General features: G+C 41.3%; 1 pseudogene; it reads left to right on the forward strand.

Moving 5' to 3' along the window:
- The first annotated feature begins 12621 nt into the window (after positions 1-12621).
- Positions 12622-15218, forward strand: LOC103286639 (protein FAM161A-like; annotated as a pseudogene).
- Positions 15219-18516: the final 3298 nt, after the last annotated feature.

Genomic DNA, 18516 nt, shown 5'->3' on the forward strand with positions numbered 1-18516 from the left:
ATATTGCTCACTTGGCATGGCTCAGTGGTTGAGTGTCGACCTATGAACCAGGAGGTCACGGTTTGATTCCTGATCAGGGCACATGCCCAGGTTGCAGCTCAATCCCCAGTGTGGAGCATGCAGGAGGCAGCTGATCAATGATTTTCTCTCATCATTGATGTTTCTCTCTCTCTCTCTCTCTCTCTCTTCTGTCTCTCTCTCTGTCTCTCTCTCTTTTCCTCTATGAAATAAATACAAATATATATATATTTTAAAAACAACGAAAAGCTGGGTATTTTTAACACACACAACTTGATGAATTCAGAGATAAGTATATATCTGTGAAACCATCCCTACCACAAAGAGGGGGGGAAAAAACCCTTTTTAAAAGGAAGCTCGCTACTCCTAGAAGAATGTAGCTCATATGTGATTTCAGTCAATGGGATAAAATAGGAAAACCTACAAATAAGAGAAGGAAAGAAGGAAAATTTGGGATCAGGAGATTTGAGGAACAGGGTTTTCTTTCCCTGAGTCTTAAAATGACAATACAGACACAGTGGCTCCCTCTGTTATGGGAGTAGCGCGGCCTTTGTGAGAGCAACAAACACAAGATAAAATTCTTTGGGCTGAACATTAGAGCAGCTGATGTCACCACATCTATCGTGCCATCGCCAGAGGAAAACCGCCCATTCCTCCTTGAGTTAGCATAGAATTTTTCAGCTGTGTCCAAAGCATTGCCACAGATGTGCTCATTTTGTCACCTGCTTCTCAGCAAACAGCACAGACCCCTCTGGGCCCCAAGCCTGGCCCTGGCTCAAATTCCCTGGCTTTCCAGAAGGCATCCAAGCCTCTCTGCGTTTATACAGGCAGTATCCCCTTGACCTTTTGCAGTTTTCCACAGTTGTGCCATAACTGGTCACTTGCAGGCAAGCACAATTATTTGCACTGCCTGGTGCCAGGGGAGAAATGCCAAGCTGGTGAGGAAATGAATCAAAATGAATTGAAATTAACCTGCAGAGAACTGATGAGGAAGACTCATGCTGCAGCAAAAATCAATGAATAAAAAAAAATGATCTGCCTAAGAAAAATCAATGAAACCAAATGGGCTGCCCATGGAGAAGAATTCTCTCATATACACAGGCTACGCCTGACCTCAGATGTGCTCAGCTAATCCAGCACTTGTCAGCTTGCTGAAGAGAGCATAACCTGTCTTTCCCCCCGCAGCAGAGGTTCTCAAACTTTAATGTGCACGAGTTACCTGGGGATCTTGTTAACATGAAGATTCTGATCCAGTAGGTGTGGGGTGGGGCTCGAGAATCTACACTTCAAACAAGCTTCCAGGAGATACTGATGTTGCTGGTATGTGGACCACACTTTGAGTAGGAGGCAGCAAAGTGTGTAGTCTCTGGACCAGAATCAGCAGCATCATCTGGGAACTTGTTAGAAATGCAAATTCTTGAACCCCAACTCCAAACTGACTGAAGCAGAAACTCTGGAGATAGGGTCTAGAAATCTGAGTTTTTACAAGCTCTCCAGGTGATTCTGATGTACTCTGAAGTTTGAGAACCGTAAATATTCTAGATCTAAGCCATGTTTTTTTCATGTAGGTCCTTGACCATCTCTACCATGAAAACTTCTCCTGGTAAGCAAACTTGAAGATCTCTTGTCTCCTTTTAAAATCATCATCCTTTAATTTCTAGTTTATGTTAACTTTTTAAATGCTCTTTTTTGTCTCCTAAATTCCATCAAGAGAGATTCTCTTGGCTTTTAAATTCTATCAGGAGCCACTTGAGAGCCTGGTCCATACCTTGTTCATCTCTGTATCTCTAGTTTAGCAGTGTTTGCCATAAAGCATGTAATCATTAAACACTTGTGGATAGGCTGATGATAGTATGTGGATTCACAGTGAAGCCAAATATGGTTAAGTGAAGGGCAGGAATTCAGTTGCCAGTTTGAGCATTCTTTTCAAGTGAATAAAATATAGATATCTGCATTAATTATCTAATGCTGCATAACAAACCACCAAAAAAACTGAATAACTTAAAACAACAATGCTCATTTATTATCACTCATGGTCTCTGTGGATCAGGAATGTGAGTCTGTCTTGGCTTGGGGGTCTCTGATGAGGTTGCAGTCAGATATTGGCAGGCTAAAGTCGATGAAAGGCTTGACTGGGCCTGAAGGACCTGCTGGCTCACTCACATAGCTGGCAAATTGGCGCTGGTTGTTAGAAGAGGCCTCAGTTCTCTCCACGGGGCTACTTGAATGACCTCACAACATGGCAGCTGGCTTCTCCCAAAGGAAGCAATCCAAGCAAACAAAGCAAGACTCCCATGCTGTCATTTTTATTATTATTATTATTATTATTCTATTGGTCACATAGATTAACCCTGATTCAGTGTATGAAGGGACTCCACAGGGCCTGGAAGCCATGTTGGCACCTGGCTATCATAATGTGTATCTTCAGGTTGCCACAGATATTGAGTTTGCTTTCAAGGAGTAAACAGTCTTGGGGAGGAAGAAAAATAGTGAACAAGTTCACAAATAAGGATTTAAGATAGAAATACAAGCATGAAAAAATAAAACAGTAACTAGGGGACAAGGTGGGGAGGGTGGTGACTTTAGATAATGATGTCAGGGACTCTCTAAGGCAAGCATGTCAAACTCGCGGCCCACGGGCCACATGCCTTGTTTATTTGGCCCATGTTATCCTTTGAGTTTGACATGCTTGCTCTAAGGTAACGATATTTGAGCTGAATGATGAGGAGGAACCTCCATGTGAAAAACAGGCAGAAAGAACAGTTTGTGCAAAGGTACTGGACAAACTTGAACAAGCTTGGCATGTTTTAGAGATGGAAAGCAAGGGTGGCTGGAGGGTTATAAAGAAACTAGAGGCCTGTTGCATGAAGATTCGTGCAATAGGCCTTCCTTCCCCTGGCTTCTGGCACTGGTTTTCCTCCAGCACCCTGGACCCAGGCCTTCACTCTGGCCACTGCCTTCCACCTTCACTCCGGCCAGAGTCTACCATCTTCATCTTCGCTGCGGCCAGAGTGCCGCTCCTGTAGATCCTTTCTCCCCCCCCCCCCCCCCCCCAGCCCTCCCTCTCATAGCAGGTGTCCTGCCCTGCCCAGCTGCTCCGCACCTGGAGTGGCTAGGCGGCAGGGTCGCCACCATCTTTGTCCTTCTAATTTGCATATTCCCTCCTGATTGGCTGGTGGACATCATGGAGGTACAGTCAATTTGCATCTTTCTCTTTTATTAGTGTAGATAGGGGGTGCCATGAGGGAAGGACAGCCTCCAGAGAGGTGGGAGGCAACCTGGCAGAGTTTGGCATCTCCAAAGCAAAGAAGGTGTTTCGGGAAGGACAGAGTAGTCAACTGTTTTAAAAGCTGCTCAGAGTTAGAGCAAGGAAAACATGAAGACCTTGCCAGTGGGCTTGGCAAGAGAGCACTGGAGACCTTGTCAAGGGCAGTTTCCATGGTGTGGATGGGATCGAAAGCCTGATGGGTGTGTTGAATGGAGGCAGAGGGTGAAGGAATGGAGGCTGGGAAATGGAATTCTTCTGAAAAGAACTGATGTGATAAGAAGAAGACATATGGAGTAGTACCTCCGGGGCATGGAGTTAAGGAAATTTTTTTGTTTTGATGTTTGTCTTTGATTTTTGGTTTTGAGATGGGAGATAGGAAAGCCTACATGGGCTGAAGTATGCTGAAAGGAATGAGGTAAATACAGGTCTCTGAAACATAGATAGCAATCTCTTAATATATGTAGTTCCCATCTTTACCCTTGTGACTGAGTTTTATTTAGACCCAACTAATTCTAGATAGCTAATTTGGCAACTTGGAACATTTTTGTACTTTATTTAATTGGGAATTATAGTTCTTTTATTAGCTCTTCTGATTTAACCCATGAGTAGATATTTAGACTTTAGTGTCTAATTTATAGAGTTTATGAAAGTAATAACATGACATTTTTTTCTACAATATACAGTTTTAAACTCCCATTAATTTAGACTTGTCTGAGTTTTGTGACTGCAGGTGACCAGGTACAGAGACTCACAGTGATATCACAGGGTAGTGAACATTTTCCTAAAAATTATAGAAATAGTCAACTTTTATTGACTTTAATTACATACGTGTTACATGATAGAAGGCTTTTGTGTGTTTTTTAAACAAATAGCCAGAACTTCCCATTGTTGCCCTGAGGGTCTGGGAGAGTCAGCACCAGCAGCTTCTATGTCTCCCCCCTCTCTACCCCGCCACTGTATCTTTTCAGTATTTGTGTGTGTGTGCCCTGACCTGAAAAAGTGGAGAAATAATGATTTTAAAACACTGAGTGGGAGTCAAAAGTCAGACCAGGCCTTGTTTTTTTCCTGATTCCTCCTAGATGGGCCCCTGAGCGTCCTCCCAGTCTCCTCTCAGTCCTGTCCTGCTCCCTTGGGAAGTTCCTCTCCTCTTGCAGTTCAGTGGCCTTGTATATATAGGAGGGGGTTTGCAAAAGTAGGTTTGCAGTTGTGAGTGAACGAAACACAGAGTTTATTCTTTTATTATTACTTAATTATTGTATTGTTTTCCACACGATCAACTGTAAACCTACTTTTGCCCCACCCTGACCCCTTATTCACAGGGGCTAGATTCATTCCAAGACCCCCAGTGCCTGAAAGTATGCATAATACCAAACACTATGTGTACTGTTGTTTTTTTTCTATATATACATGTATGCCTATAATAAAGTTTAATTTATAAACTAGGCACAATAAGAGATTGACAATGATAACTAATAATAATATAGAACAATTATACTGAATTAAAAGTTATGTGAATGCGGTCTCTCAAATAACCTACTGTGCTATACTCACCCTTCTTGTGATGATGTGAGAGGATAAAACATCTACGTGATGGATGAAGTGAGGTGAATGACGTAAGCATTGTTGTCAGAAGGAGGATCAAAACTAGAACAAATGTGTTTTTCCTTCTTCACAATTTTACAGATAGAAGACTCGTTCTTACCATATATCTTAGCATCCCCAGCATACAATTTTTTTTCTTTCTTTATTAAGTTGAGAACTTTCACCTCTTCACTTAACGGAAGCACTTTATGGCTTCTCTTTGGCATATCCATTGCACTTGTGGCCATTATTAAGTAAAATGAGGGTTACTTGGACACAGGCACTGTGATACAGACAGTTGATCTGATAACTCATATGGCTCCTAAGTGACTAAAGGGCAGGGAGTGTCTACAGTGTGGATATGCTGGACAAGGATGATTCACGTCTCAGGCCTGAGGGAGTAGAATAGCACAAAATTTCACCATGCTGCTCAGAATGACATGCAATTTAAAACTTACGAGTTGTTTATTTCTGGAATGTTCCATTTAATATTTTCAGACCGTGGTTGACTGAGGGTAACTGAAGCCGTGGGAAGAGAAACTTTGGATAAGGAGGGACTGTGTGTAGGTCTGAGGTTTCTGCCTGGAGAAAGGAGAAAGGAAAGAGACGTCAATAAAATCATGGATCCACAGGATGTGTAGGTTATGTCCCTCTCCCTGGTAGTTGTGAGCACTTGTCTAGTCAGGGATCCCTATTCTAGGGGCAGTGAATTGGGAAGTAAAGGACCTGAGTCCAGAGTTCATACTCCAGATTCTGCAAATGCTTCAAATATCATTATCTAAATTAGCATTGAGGGTTCCGTAATTAGCTTAGAAATGTTAGGTTTATGTTTTTCATTGGAAGAATAAGTGTTTTCAAGCTGTATGGTTAGCTAGAATGATTATGCATCATCCTGCAGGAACAAAGTGATAAGCCCTGGGAGCCCTGCAGCCCAACAACTTCAGAGCTTTCCCAGAAGTCCATGCGGTCCTGAAGGAACCTGCTGCCTGATCCAACTTAGAAAACTTGCTGAGCCTCCCATGCAGGGTGCTATTCAGAATGCTCATGAGGACGGAGAACAGGGGCTGCACCACGCCGAGAGGACAGGTTGGACGATGTTTTCTTATACAACTACATTCTGAGACCAGCTATCATTTTTAACAATCACCCATGTCAGTTACCTGTTGCTGTGTGACCAACACCACCCCGCCAAACTTAGTGGCTTGAAGCAATGATTTATTAAGTTTCACAATTCCGTTTGTTGGAAGTCTGGTCATTGTCCTGCTGGCCTTGTGCAGGTACGGTCTTCTGAGGGTTTGACTGGGGCTGTCTTCAGTTATGTCTGGCTGTCGCTGCTGGCTGTCAGCACCCCGTTATCCTCCACATGAGCACTCAACCCCAGGAGACTAGACTAGACTTCTTCACACATGAGAGTGTGAGAGTGGAAGCTAAAGGACCTCTAGAGAAACTAGCTGAAGTCACTTCCCCCATGTGCTGTTGGTCAAAGGGAGTCACAAGGCCAGCTCACATTCTAGAGGACAGAAAAATACACCCCGACTTTTGGTGGGACTAGCAGTAAACTCACATGGCAAAGAGGTGCACAGGGAGGAATAATCCACAGGGGCCATTTAACAAAAGAATCCAACAACATTAGGCTGAAGTGCATCCTTACCCACTTTTGTCAAACAGTCTTCTTGATCATTTTGAATTTTTCTTCGGGACAAACTTCTTATTAGATCTAAAGAAAACCTCATCTTTTTTTAATCTAATAATTTGATGAAGAGTTCCCGATACACCAAGTAGAAGTGCCAGCACTGACATTTTGGGTTTCTTATGCTTGTATTATTTTCAACCTCCAACCCCACTGCTGGAAATTCTTAGTACAGAAATCCACTTCACCTGTACATGGAATCTGCAACACATCACTATTTGCTATTAGGACACCAATGTCAACTCCCTCTACTGCCCCTACCATCCCTTGAGGCACCTTGTGAACCGAATGGGCCATGTAACCATGTGTGAGAGATGCTCCACTGAGGCATGGGAGAAAACAGTAACATTTTAATTCATATTTGTGTATGTATATTTACATTTATTTACAACCTAAAATAATAAAATAAGGCTTACTGATATTTAAAAGCTGAGTTAACAATATAACCCCTACTTGGTTCATATGCTATATGGTTGAAATCATACAGTACGTAGCCTTTTCAGATTAGCTTTTTTTTACTTAGTAATATACATTTAAAGTTCATCCATTCTTTTCATGGTTTGATAGCTCATTTCTTTTTAGTGCTGAATAATACTTCTTTGTCTTGATGTATCACAGCTTATTTATCCATTGTATTAATGTGGGCTCTCTGGGGAAAAAGAACCAATAGCTTAGATATAGACAGATAAATAGACAGATAGATAATGCAATATATATTATAGATAATGCAATACACACACACACACACACACACACACACACACACACAGGGTGGGCAAAAGTATACTTACAATTGTTAGTACCTGAAACACAGAGTTTGTTCTTGTTTTATTATTTATTTATTATTGTATTATTTTCCATATGAACAACTGTAAACCTACTTTTGCCAACCCCTGAATGTATTACATAGTATTACTCAATATATTACTATATATATAGTAGTGGCCCAGTGCATGAAATTCATGCACATTAAAAGGGAGTTAATTAGAGGAAATATTTTAATATTGCTATTTGCCCTTTCTCTATAATAGAAGTGTCAGAGATGAAAGAAAATTAGTAAAATGTATATAGAATCTCCCTCCTGTCAGAGTCTGGGGCGCACCGCAGGACCTAGAGTCAAGACCCAGCTCACCACCCGCATGCGCTTTGAAAATGCAGGAGACCCAGACCCGGCTGGCCCCACCCCCATTGGGTGAGACCCAGACCAGGCCGGCCCCACCCCCATTGGGTGAGACCCAGACCAGGCCGGCCCCCCCCCCCCATCAAGCCCCTCCAGGTGGGGTGGCACAGCCTCAGGTCCCCCATCAAGCCCCACCAGGCGAGGGGCATGGCCTGAGGTCCCCTGTCAAGCCCTGCCAGGCAGAGGGGTGCGGCCTGAAGTTCCTCACCCTGGCCAGGCACCATGCAGCCTCAGGTCCCTGCTGTTCGGTTGTGACGTTACGGTGTCCTGGCTAATTTGCATATTCTTCTAATATATATAGATATTTAGAAAGAGATTTATTATAAAGAATCAGGCTGGAGACCCAGAAGGTCCAAAGGTATAGTTTCAGTCCAAGTCCAAGTCAGAGGAAACAGAAGACTGTCCCAGCTGGAAGACAGGCTGGAAGAGTGAATTCTATCTTACTCAGCCTTTTTGTTCTATTCAGTGATTGAAGGAAGCCCACCTCAATGAGGGAAGAGGCATCTGCTTTAGTCAGTCTATCTGTCCTAATGCCAATCTTATCTAGAAACACCCTCCTAGACACACCCAGAATAATGTTTAATCAAATATCTGGGCATCCTGGGCCCCAGTCAAGTAGACACACAAAATTAACCATCATACCCACTCACTTACTGAAGGACCTCTTGGTTACTTCCAATTTAACAATTATGAATCATAAACATCCTTGTGCAGGTTTCATTTTGACTCCTTTGTGAAGATACCAAGGAACATGTTTGCTGGATGGTATGGTAAGCATATGTTTAATCCCAACTGGTTTAGCTCAGTAGATAGAGCATCGGCCCTTGGACTAAAGAGTCTCAGGTTCAAGTCTGGTCAAGGTCATGTGCCTGGGTTGCAGGCTCAATCCCCAGCCCTGGTTGGGGTGTGTATGAGAGGCAACCAAATCAATGGAAAAATATCCTTGGATGAGGATTAACAATAAGAGTATGTTTAGTTTTTTAAGAAGCTGCCAAACTATCTTCCAAAGTGACTTTTTTTTATTGCAATTCCACCAGCAATAAATGAGTTTCTGTTGTTCCATTTCCTTACGGATATCTTGATTACTGAGGTTTTTTTTGTCATCACCTTAAACTTTGAGCTTGAGTAGTGTGCCTTCCTCAACTTATTCTAGTCCTGGCCCTGGACTCGGATTTTTTTTTAGGGCAGAAACTAGGTCTTATTATTATTTTTTAAATGAAATGTGGCAAGTAGAGTACTTAGTAAAGTGCCTGATGTACAGTCAGTGCTAAATAAGTGTTAACCATAGTAATTACTATTGTATCTCTCAAATAACACCTACCAAAGTTACCTGCACATAGTAAATGTTTGTTAAATGAAGTAATAGGCTTGTTATACAACTGACGTATCTGTATCTAGGGTTTGGTCTAATGTTTTTATCAACTCTAGTTTTATTTGATTGGCACATATTTCTTCTATGATTTCCCCCACATTCTATAATCATTGAGATGTTGATGCAAATGACTTAGAATATTTCAGTTACTGGCAAATTACAGAATGGTAATTCCTAAAATTGAAATAGCCATAAGACAGAGTGACTCAGAATACAGACAAGGAGGAAAATCTTGTGAAATAGATTGTGGAAATGCTGGGAGAAAAAATTCCCATTGGAACAGGAGAGTCACTGATACTTTTGTGACTGGGCCTGGAAGCTATTCCAAAAGGTCTCACCATTATGCAAGGCTAGCCATTTCACCACCTGCCTTTGAACAACTGTCAATTGCCAACATCAGGAGCCACACACACCCTACAAGGAAATTTCTGTTCAAATCAAATCAAAATCTTATTTATGCACATTTCTGTATCTCCCAACTTAACTTAAAGAAATCATACGTGTATGATTTTACGGAAGCCCAGGTGGGATGTCAGCCTCACCCACTTCACAGTCAATTTGAGGAAAGAAGAGAAATGGTAGGTTTAATGTCTTTTTCGCTAATGATAATATTATATAACAGATTTATCTTACTGTTTCTCCACCCCCATGAGTGGGGATAAAGGCCAGTACTGAAATCCATTTCAGCATTTTTCTTATTGAGTCATTCAACCAACCAACTCGTCCTCACATCGCCCTTAGAAAATATTGCTCAGCTGTGGCTAATGGGAAGGCATCCTCGGCTGTGGGTGCTAAGAGGTACATGGCTGACAAGGGCAGCATGGACTTGGGTTTGAGTTACTCTTACACAGGTATTACTCTATAAGGTGTGTTTTATCAGAGAGGTAGGTTTGGCTAAAAAATTTAAGAGTTTATATATTTTGTACCATAGGTAGCAGTTGATATTTACTATGTGCAAATAATCAATTGAAGTTTAAAACTTAAACAGTAAACGTCTCATGTATTTAATATAAATCATTTAAACCTAATAGTAACAGAGGAGCTCAGAGTAGATGACATGTAGAATTATATTTTGTTTTTAGCAGAAGCCTACTAGAAAAACAAAAATTCATAGAACGGGTGAGCTAGCATCTCTACACAGCAACGGTAAGAATTGATACCCCTTTAAAGCACTCTGCTCCTTCCTATAGTCCCTTCTAGTAATTTTTCCACGTTCATCCAGTGTTGAAATGTTCAATTGAATTATGGCCATCACGAGACATTTTTTTTGAACAGTATCTCGCTTACCTGCGGGGGATTGGCTCTGCAGATGCTGGGGACTACCTAGAGCTTTTCAATTATTTCGATGTCAATGTTAAGATTTCTAACTATTTCATCCTGAGAGTCTATGTCTTCTAAAAGGCAAAACATCTAAAATGGACATAAATTAGTAGACAATGTGACACCTATTTAGACACTGATGCAGAGATTAAAAACAACACTAACATTTACACTCTCAATATTGAAGGTATGGAATGCCTCATATTCTGTCAAAATATAATAAATTACAGCCCAGAAGAGATGGCTATCACGCTGTTAAATATTAGCCCCAATATTAGAAAGACAAACATGACTGACACGGAGGTTTGTGTATTGACAAAGTGTGTGTCATGGAAAGCAATAATAACAGACTGGACCACATTCCTGAATGATTGTTTAATAAAACATAGAAGGACAGACATCTTGGCTGGGTAGATTCTGTTTTATTCACTCTTCAAATAAGAGAGTCTTTCCAGCCCGACGATATGTCACAGGATTGTACAAATTGGCATTTGCAGATATCAAAAGGATGCCTGCCACCTAGAGAGCAGGTTGCATTTACTGTCAGTTGCTGGCTGTCAGCGGCCTTTCTGATCCTGTTTCCATGGAAATTGACATTAGATAGGTGGGGGGAGAAGGGAGTTATGGGTTGCGTTCTTATTTCATTATTTCAAATAAGATGTTTGAACCTTTTACCTGCTTTGCACCCATCTGAAACTGGTTTCCCTGGTAACGGAATCAGGGATGTGGCCCCCCAGTTGCTGAGAGCAGGTACTCTTCCCCTGCTGATCTCAGAACACAGCACGGAAGGGGAGAGTCAGCAAGGCCAAGAGTCCTGGATTAGCTGAAAGGGTGTAAGGAAGGAAAGAAATTGGAAGTGACCTAAAACTTCATAAGGTTGTTGTTTTTTTAAATACAAGTTTTTCTTTAATTAAAAATCTAGTCATTCAGGTAAAAACAAATATACAGGTGGTGACGGTCTGCCATGGACCTTAAAAACGGCCACCCCTCAACTGCTAATCCCGCTGCTCTACCCAGCCCCGTCCCTGAGGCTCAGACCCGCTGCCCATGCATTTCCCTATACATCATGCTTACTTTTCTTAGAGGGTTAAAAGAGAAAAAGGAACAGTATAGACAAGGGCTCACTGGCTCCTCCTCCCTGCCCCTCCCACTCCCCCCGAGATCAATGTTTCCTCATCCTGAGTGACTTGCTTTCCAAGGGACTATAGTTGTTTTTAAAAGGCTTTTCACTGCAGAGGATATGCATGGGGTGGCACTAAAATGGCAGTCTTCTTTAAAAAATACTAATATACAAGTAACCTTAGGGGAAAGAAAAGAGTGGCCAATAAACTAAACTATTAAGAATGGTTGCGCTTTACATTCCAAATGTGAAGTTATGTATCGGGGCTATTCCAATCGCAGAGTGCTATGCGCTGGATTCAGTAGAATGGCCATGTAAATTGAAAAGCAAACTAATGTCTCTTCAAGCTCTGGAAATCACAGAAGGAATTTGCTCCCAAGTGGAAAACGCTAGGCAATCAACCAATGAATCACTCACCCAAAGAACAAAAGCTTTGTCTTTCTCATCAAGTGTCTTTTATGCAGAAGTAGGATACGGGTCACTTCATGCAATATCAGGAAGAAAACCAGAAGGGCAGAGGTTTCGGCACATAGACCTCACTTGAGTTCTGATGTGTTGTATTATGGAAAGGGGAACAGTGTATTTCCTTCCTTTAATTTTGCCATATATAAAACATTCCCCCCAAAATATTACACCTGAAATGCTTGATAAAAATAAAACTGCTGACTGAGATGCTAGTATTGGGTGAAGGGAAGAGATTTTACTTTTATGCAAACAAGAAAGCTAACTATAGAAATGAAATACAGGCTTATAATGCATTCCCACCCTACGATCTAGTAATTCCATTCTTGACATTATTTCAAGGAAATATTTCAAAAGAAGAAACAGTTCTATATTTGAAGATTATTAATGCACTATTAGTTATCGGAGTTAAAATATGGTAAAAATAACCATGCAACATTGCAGAAGTAGTCTAATAAATGGTGGTGTATCATTCAATGTTGCCAAAAAAAAAAGAACTGAAGACTGCAGAAATATTGGGGGGGGGGGCAGGGGGACTTGTGATAGCTTAATGTGAAGAGCAGAAAAACCTTATACACTGCTGATGGGAATGTAAATTGCTGCAGCCACTATGGAAAACACTACGGAGGTTTCTCAGGAAATGAAAAATAGAATTACCATTATGACCCAGGATTCCCAATTCTGGGTATATATCCAAGGAAACAAAATCATAATCTCAAAGAAATACCTGCACTCCCACGTTCATTGCAGTATTATTCACAATAGCCAAGGTTTGGAAACAACCGAAGTGTCCCTCAACAGATGAATAAAGAAAATGTCACACACACACATACACACACACACACACACACACACACACACACACACACACCAAGAATATTATTCAGTCTTTAAAATAAGGAAATCCTGCCATTTGGGACAATATGGAAAAACTTGGAGGGCATTATGCTAAGTGATATAAGCCAGACAAGACTATCACACGTTATCAGTTGTATGTGGAATTTTTTAACAAGTCAAACTTAGAAACAGTAGCATGGTGATCGTCAGGGCTGGGGGAGATAGGGAGACGTTCGAAAAGAGTACAAGGCGGAGCTGGCGGCCTCCAGAGTCCATGCCCCGGTAAAGCCCAACACCCCTGCGCGGCCGCCCAGGTCGAGGACCCTTTAGGATCTGGTGGCCGCGGTGGCGGCCTTGGAGGAAAAGGAGGATGAAGAGGAAGAGGAGGAGGAGGAGCAGGAAGATGAGAAGAAGGCAGTGCGACAGGCGCGGGCGATGACTGACTTTAACACCATTTCCGGGGTGAATAACCTAACATATATGAACTCTGAGGCTCCTGTGGACTTTTCTGATATTTATCACTCTAATGAAGAATATTTCAGGAAACTAGAAGAGCTGAAGACTGCCCACATGGAAACTATGGCAAAGTTAGAGAAAATGTACCAGAATAAATTAAATTTAAAGGAAGTGCAGCCAGTGATCATCAGGGATGAAGCTTCTAGCGTCACTTCCATGTGTGTATCAGAAAAGAACTATCACCCTATCTCGTTAATCACATCACTTTCAGAACCTGATTTAGGTCATTCTTCCTCCTTGATTGTGTCTTCCTCTGAAGATGAGCTGCCCAACTTGGAAAAAGACTACCCTGAGAAAAGCAGAATGATGACCTATGCTAAGGAGCTCATCAACAACATGTGGACCAACGTTTCTGTTAAAGATTACATTCAGTGTGAAGATGCTGACTTCCCAGCAATTAAAAAAACAAGGAAGAAATCAAAAGAATGGGTGCCAAAGATTACAGTACCTGAGCCTTTTCAAATGATTAGAGAACAGAAGAAAAAAGAACATGAAATATAAATCAGATATTGAAATGGTACACAAACTGCTCAAAAAACAAGAAGATTCAGAGTGTAAGAAAATATTCCGAGCCAACCCAGTTCCAGAATTTGTCTTTTTCCCCCTTTATCATGATATAGTCAAGCAAAATGAAGAACGAGGACTATGAAGGAGAAAAACAAAGGAGCGCTTTGGCCTCACAAAAGCCATTAAAGTTTATTGCAAGGGAGGAACAAAAGCGAGCAATCTGGGAAAAGCAGCTGAGAGGCTTTGTTAAGTCTAAAAAGAAAACAAATCGATTTAAAGCCAGACCTATACCTCGATCTACTTACGGGTTCAACTACCAATAACAGGTTAAAAGAAGAAGAGCTCTTTAGAAACATTAAGACACAGCGGAGAGCCCAAGAACTTTTACCGAATTCATCCCCTCCGCCTTAGAGTCCACCTCACAGAAGTTTTGCTGCAAGGAAGCCCAAGGATCCCGAACGGGCTGAAAAGTTGAAGTATAAATGCAAGTCTAAGAGCCGGATTGCTGATTCTGGAGAACCTCCTGAGAGATATCAGAAGCACCTCTCAGAACAGAAAAGTCCAAAAATCCTGTTAGTTTACAAACCATCTGATCTTCATGCAGCCTCACATGCATCCACTAAAAGAGAGAAAAATTAGGCAGATAATAAAGCAGATGAAGAAAATTTGAAAGAAACACATTGGGCTTATCAGTCTCTAAGGCACAAGTCACCAGTAAGAAGTCCAAATGCAAAGCATGTGCCTTATAACTACAACCCTCCAATGCCCACAGTATCTTCCAGAGGAAGAGAACAAGCCACCAGATCACTTGAGGAAAAGAAAATGTTGGAAGAGAGAACTCGGATCCTAACTAAGCAGAAACAAAGAATGAAAGAATTGCAGAAACTCCTGACAACCCGGACTAAGGCTTATGACTCACATCCAAGTTTAGCTGAAATGTCTAAATCCAAAATAAAATCTCTCAGAAAGAGTGAAAAGGAAAGGATGAGAGAATACCGACGAGAACTAGAAGAAAAATTAAAACACAGGCCACTGCTATTTCAAAGAGCTGCTCAGAAAAATGCAAGAATGGCAGCAGAGAAGCATTATTCTAACACCCTAAAAGCACTAGTAATATCTGATGAGTTTGTTCCAAAGAAAGGCCAAAGTGGAAAAATATTTGAGTCCTTCAGCAATCACGAGATGAAAAGTTTCACTGAAGATAAAGAAAGCTTTAATGAAGAAGAAAATATAGGAGAAAGAGAGAATGGGGAAGAAAATTATTTTACTGAAACCAACAGCCAGGATTCTTGCAAGGAAAAAGAAGCCGAAGAAGAAAGTGGAGAAGAGAAATCTGTTGAAGAATAAAACAGAATCAGCAGGGCCTCCTCTCTATGCCTTTGCTGTTTTTTGCAGCATCCAGTGTTAGCAGCTTTGCTTGTTTTGTTAGGAACATGGATGGGAAGGAACCCTTCTGATGTGTGCAGGGCTCTTTAGCAAAGTTATCTGTAGCCAAAAAGGCAAATCCAGCTGATTAGTCATTTAGTCCGAGTAAGGCTTTGCCTATTCAGTTTTTTAAATGGCTACATGTGCTCTGTTTGCAACTTTGCTCTTACTTGTATTTTTTAAAAGCAGTTGAGAATCACAGCTGTCACAAACTGATTAGTTATTATGTCATTATTTTTGGTAGAAAAAAACTGGCTTAGCATTGAGGGCAGAGAAAAGTATTGTCCTCTGGTGATTTGTTTGAAAAAAAATTTCTGGAAAGCATGAATCAATACATATTTTAAAATTGTGCTGTTTGCCCATTCTTTTTCTCTGCAGTACATCTCACAAAATGAACCCTCACAGTTGTTTTACTAGTTAACTTCCTTATCTGAACCATTTTTATTTTTATTTAATTTTTAAAATCTGGACCATTTTTTTAAAGTAATAAAATATAGGAAAAAAATGGGTACTTGCAAATTTACATTTATTTCTGCACTGAACGTTTATTATTAAATTATCCACCCTATTACCAGTTTTTCTTTTTATCTCTGGTTTTATTCTAAATTATTTTTGACATATAAATTATTAGAAAAGTTTTTATACTTACTTTTTAACCTTGTGTATTATGGCAGATAGAAATAATTATAGCATTCTGAATTATAATCATAATAAATAACAAGCTGGTTTTAAATGAGATGAAATTGTGCATAATAACTTGTCCAAGGCAAGTCTCCAAAGTAATTCAGGCTTACCTCTTTAATTCTAGAACCAGGGTGTTCAATTTTTTACATATTATTGCAGACACACTTTGTCTTTCTGAGAATGATGTTATGACTTTTATCATTTTTCCTCTGTAAGCAAATTTTTTGTTATAAGAATTTAAACCAGTCATAAAGATGTGATAGAGTGAGACATTTTCTTTTATAAAAATAATCAACTTATAAAGAGGATTAACTAATAAAGGTATATAATAGTAGTATTTACTTACTGGAAATTTATGCTTTAAATGAAGAAATAAAGTGATTTTTTTTCTAATTAAGGGCAAAGGTTTATTTGCTATTCCTTTTTTATAGTTTGTGTTAAACTATTTGTCACTACCATTAGATTGTTAGTTGGCAGCCTTGATAGTTGGCATCATTTTAAAATTCATATTTGTATTCCTTTAATATTTTGCACAGGATTGTGCATATCATAGGTACTTAATAAAGGTTTGGATGAGTAAGTAAAAAAATAAATAAATAAAATAAAAATAATATAAACTTACCTATACGGTGAATAAGGTCTAAGGCTAATACTGTTTAACTGAAATTTGCTTAGAGAGTAGAACTTGTGATGTCACCAAAAAAAGTAAATATGTGAGGTGGTGGATGTGTTAATTCTATGGAGGGAATCCTTTCACAGTGTATACATGTATCAAATCATCATGTTGTATATACTTTAAAAAGCTTAGAATTTTATGTGTCAGTTACACCTCAAGCAGAAAAAAAGACAGAAAAAGAAAGTGAGAAGCAGGTTCTAAAACCATGTGGACAAGGAGGTAGAACAGTACCATTAAGACAATGGGGCTTTGGACGGTGACCAACAGGCTTAAAGCAGACTCCAACAATTAGCTGTCTGATCTCAGGCTGTTTACTGAATCCGTTGGCCTCAGTTTCCTCATCTGTTAAATGATATGAAACCAGTAACCACTTCACTGTGATGATTCAGTGAGATAACATGAAGAGCTCACCTATCCTTGACACATGGTAACACTCAACCAGTGCTCTTATTATTAATCACCTGTGTTATTTTTCCTAATAATAGAGAAACATGTAAATTGACCGTACCTCTGCTAGGCGCACAGCCAATCAGAGTGGGTATGCAAATTAACCCAATAAAGATGGCGGTTAACTTGCATACATTCCTGGGTCCCGGGAACCTCCTCGGTACCCAGGTCACTCCCAGCCGGCCATCCTGCAGAGGCTATAGGCTTAGGGGACAGGGGTACCCACTTCCCAAGCCTAAAGCCTGGGGCGGAGGCTGTAGGCTTGGGAAGGGGCCGAGCCTGCCATTGGAGGGGCGGAGGGTGCCCACTTCTCAAGCCTACAGCCTGTTCAATTCCCATTCAGGGCACATGCCCAGGTTGTGGGCTCCATCCCCAGTAGGAGCTTGCAGGAGGCAGCCAATAATGATTCTCTCTCATCATGATGTTTCTGTCTCCCTCTCCCTGCCTGGGATCGAGCAGGGATCGGAGGGGCGGGGGTACCCGCTTCCCAAGCCTACAGCCTGGGGCGGAGGCTGTAGGCTTGGGAAGGGGCTGAAACTGGGATCGGAGGGGCAGGGGTGCCCGCTTCCCAAGCCTACAGCCTGGGGCGGAGGCTGTAGGCTTGGGAAGGGGCCGAGCCTGCCATTGGAGGGAAGGGGGGAAAAAATCAATGGAAACATATCCTCAGGTGAGGATAAAAATAAAAATAAAAAAAGAAATGTCATATCTCATGAAAGGCACGTCTTGAAAATGCCTAAAGAAAGTTGTCATTTTTTCATGGTGAAGGGACTGGAGTCCATGTTGATGAGAATACCTTGGTGGCTGCGGTGGCTGGCAATGGCTGCAGTAGCAGGGTGATGGGGCTGGCGCCTTCCCCTGATCAGCCCGGTTGCCTCCCACAAAGGGAGGCCAGACTGCTCCAACAGGGAGTGGGCCTAAGCCATCAGTAGGACATCCCCTGAGGGCTCCCAGCATGTGAGAGGGGGCAGGCTGGGCTGAGGGACCCCTCCCCAATGCACAAATTTCATGCACCAGGCCCCTAGTATTTGACATAATTGGCATACAAAGTATATTTTTCCTTGGTGGTGCAATTGGGGATTTTAATTTCCTTCTTTGTACCTTGCCATGTTTTCCAAATGGAGAATCAGAGTTGTACGATACTTTCATAGAATGAAAAATATATATATCAGGAGAGAACATCTGGAAGCCCTTGGCTCAGTGCCTGGTGCACAGTTCTGCCAGCCACTTGTTGGAATGGCATCACTGGTGGTCCTAGCCAACTAATGTCAACGTAGTAATTCACATCCAAGATGCTGAGAGCTGCCTGCCCTTCCCTTGCTGTCAGTTTCCTCAGGGCAGTGCCTCACCCACATCCTTCCACTGCTATCAGCAGGTTCTTCCTCAGGCCCCTCACTGGAACAATTTCACCTTGGT

Source organism: Eptesicus fuscus, chromosome 15 (assembly GCF_027574615.1).
Source record: "Eptesicus fuscus isolate TK198812 chromosome 15, DD_ASM_mEF_20220401, whole genome shotgun sequence".
Taxonomy (NCBI): Eukaryota; Metazoa; Chordata; class Mammalia; order Chiroptera; family Vespertilionidae; genus Eptesicus; species Eptesicus fuscus.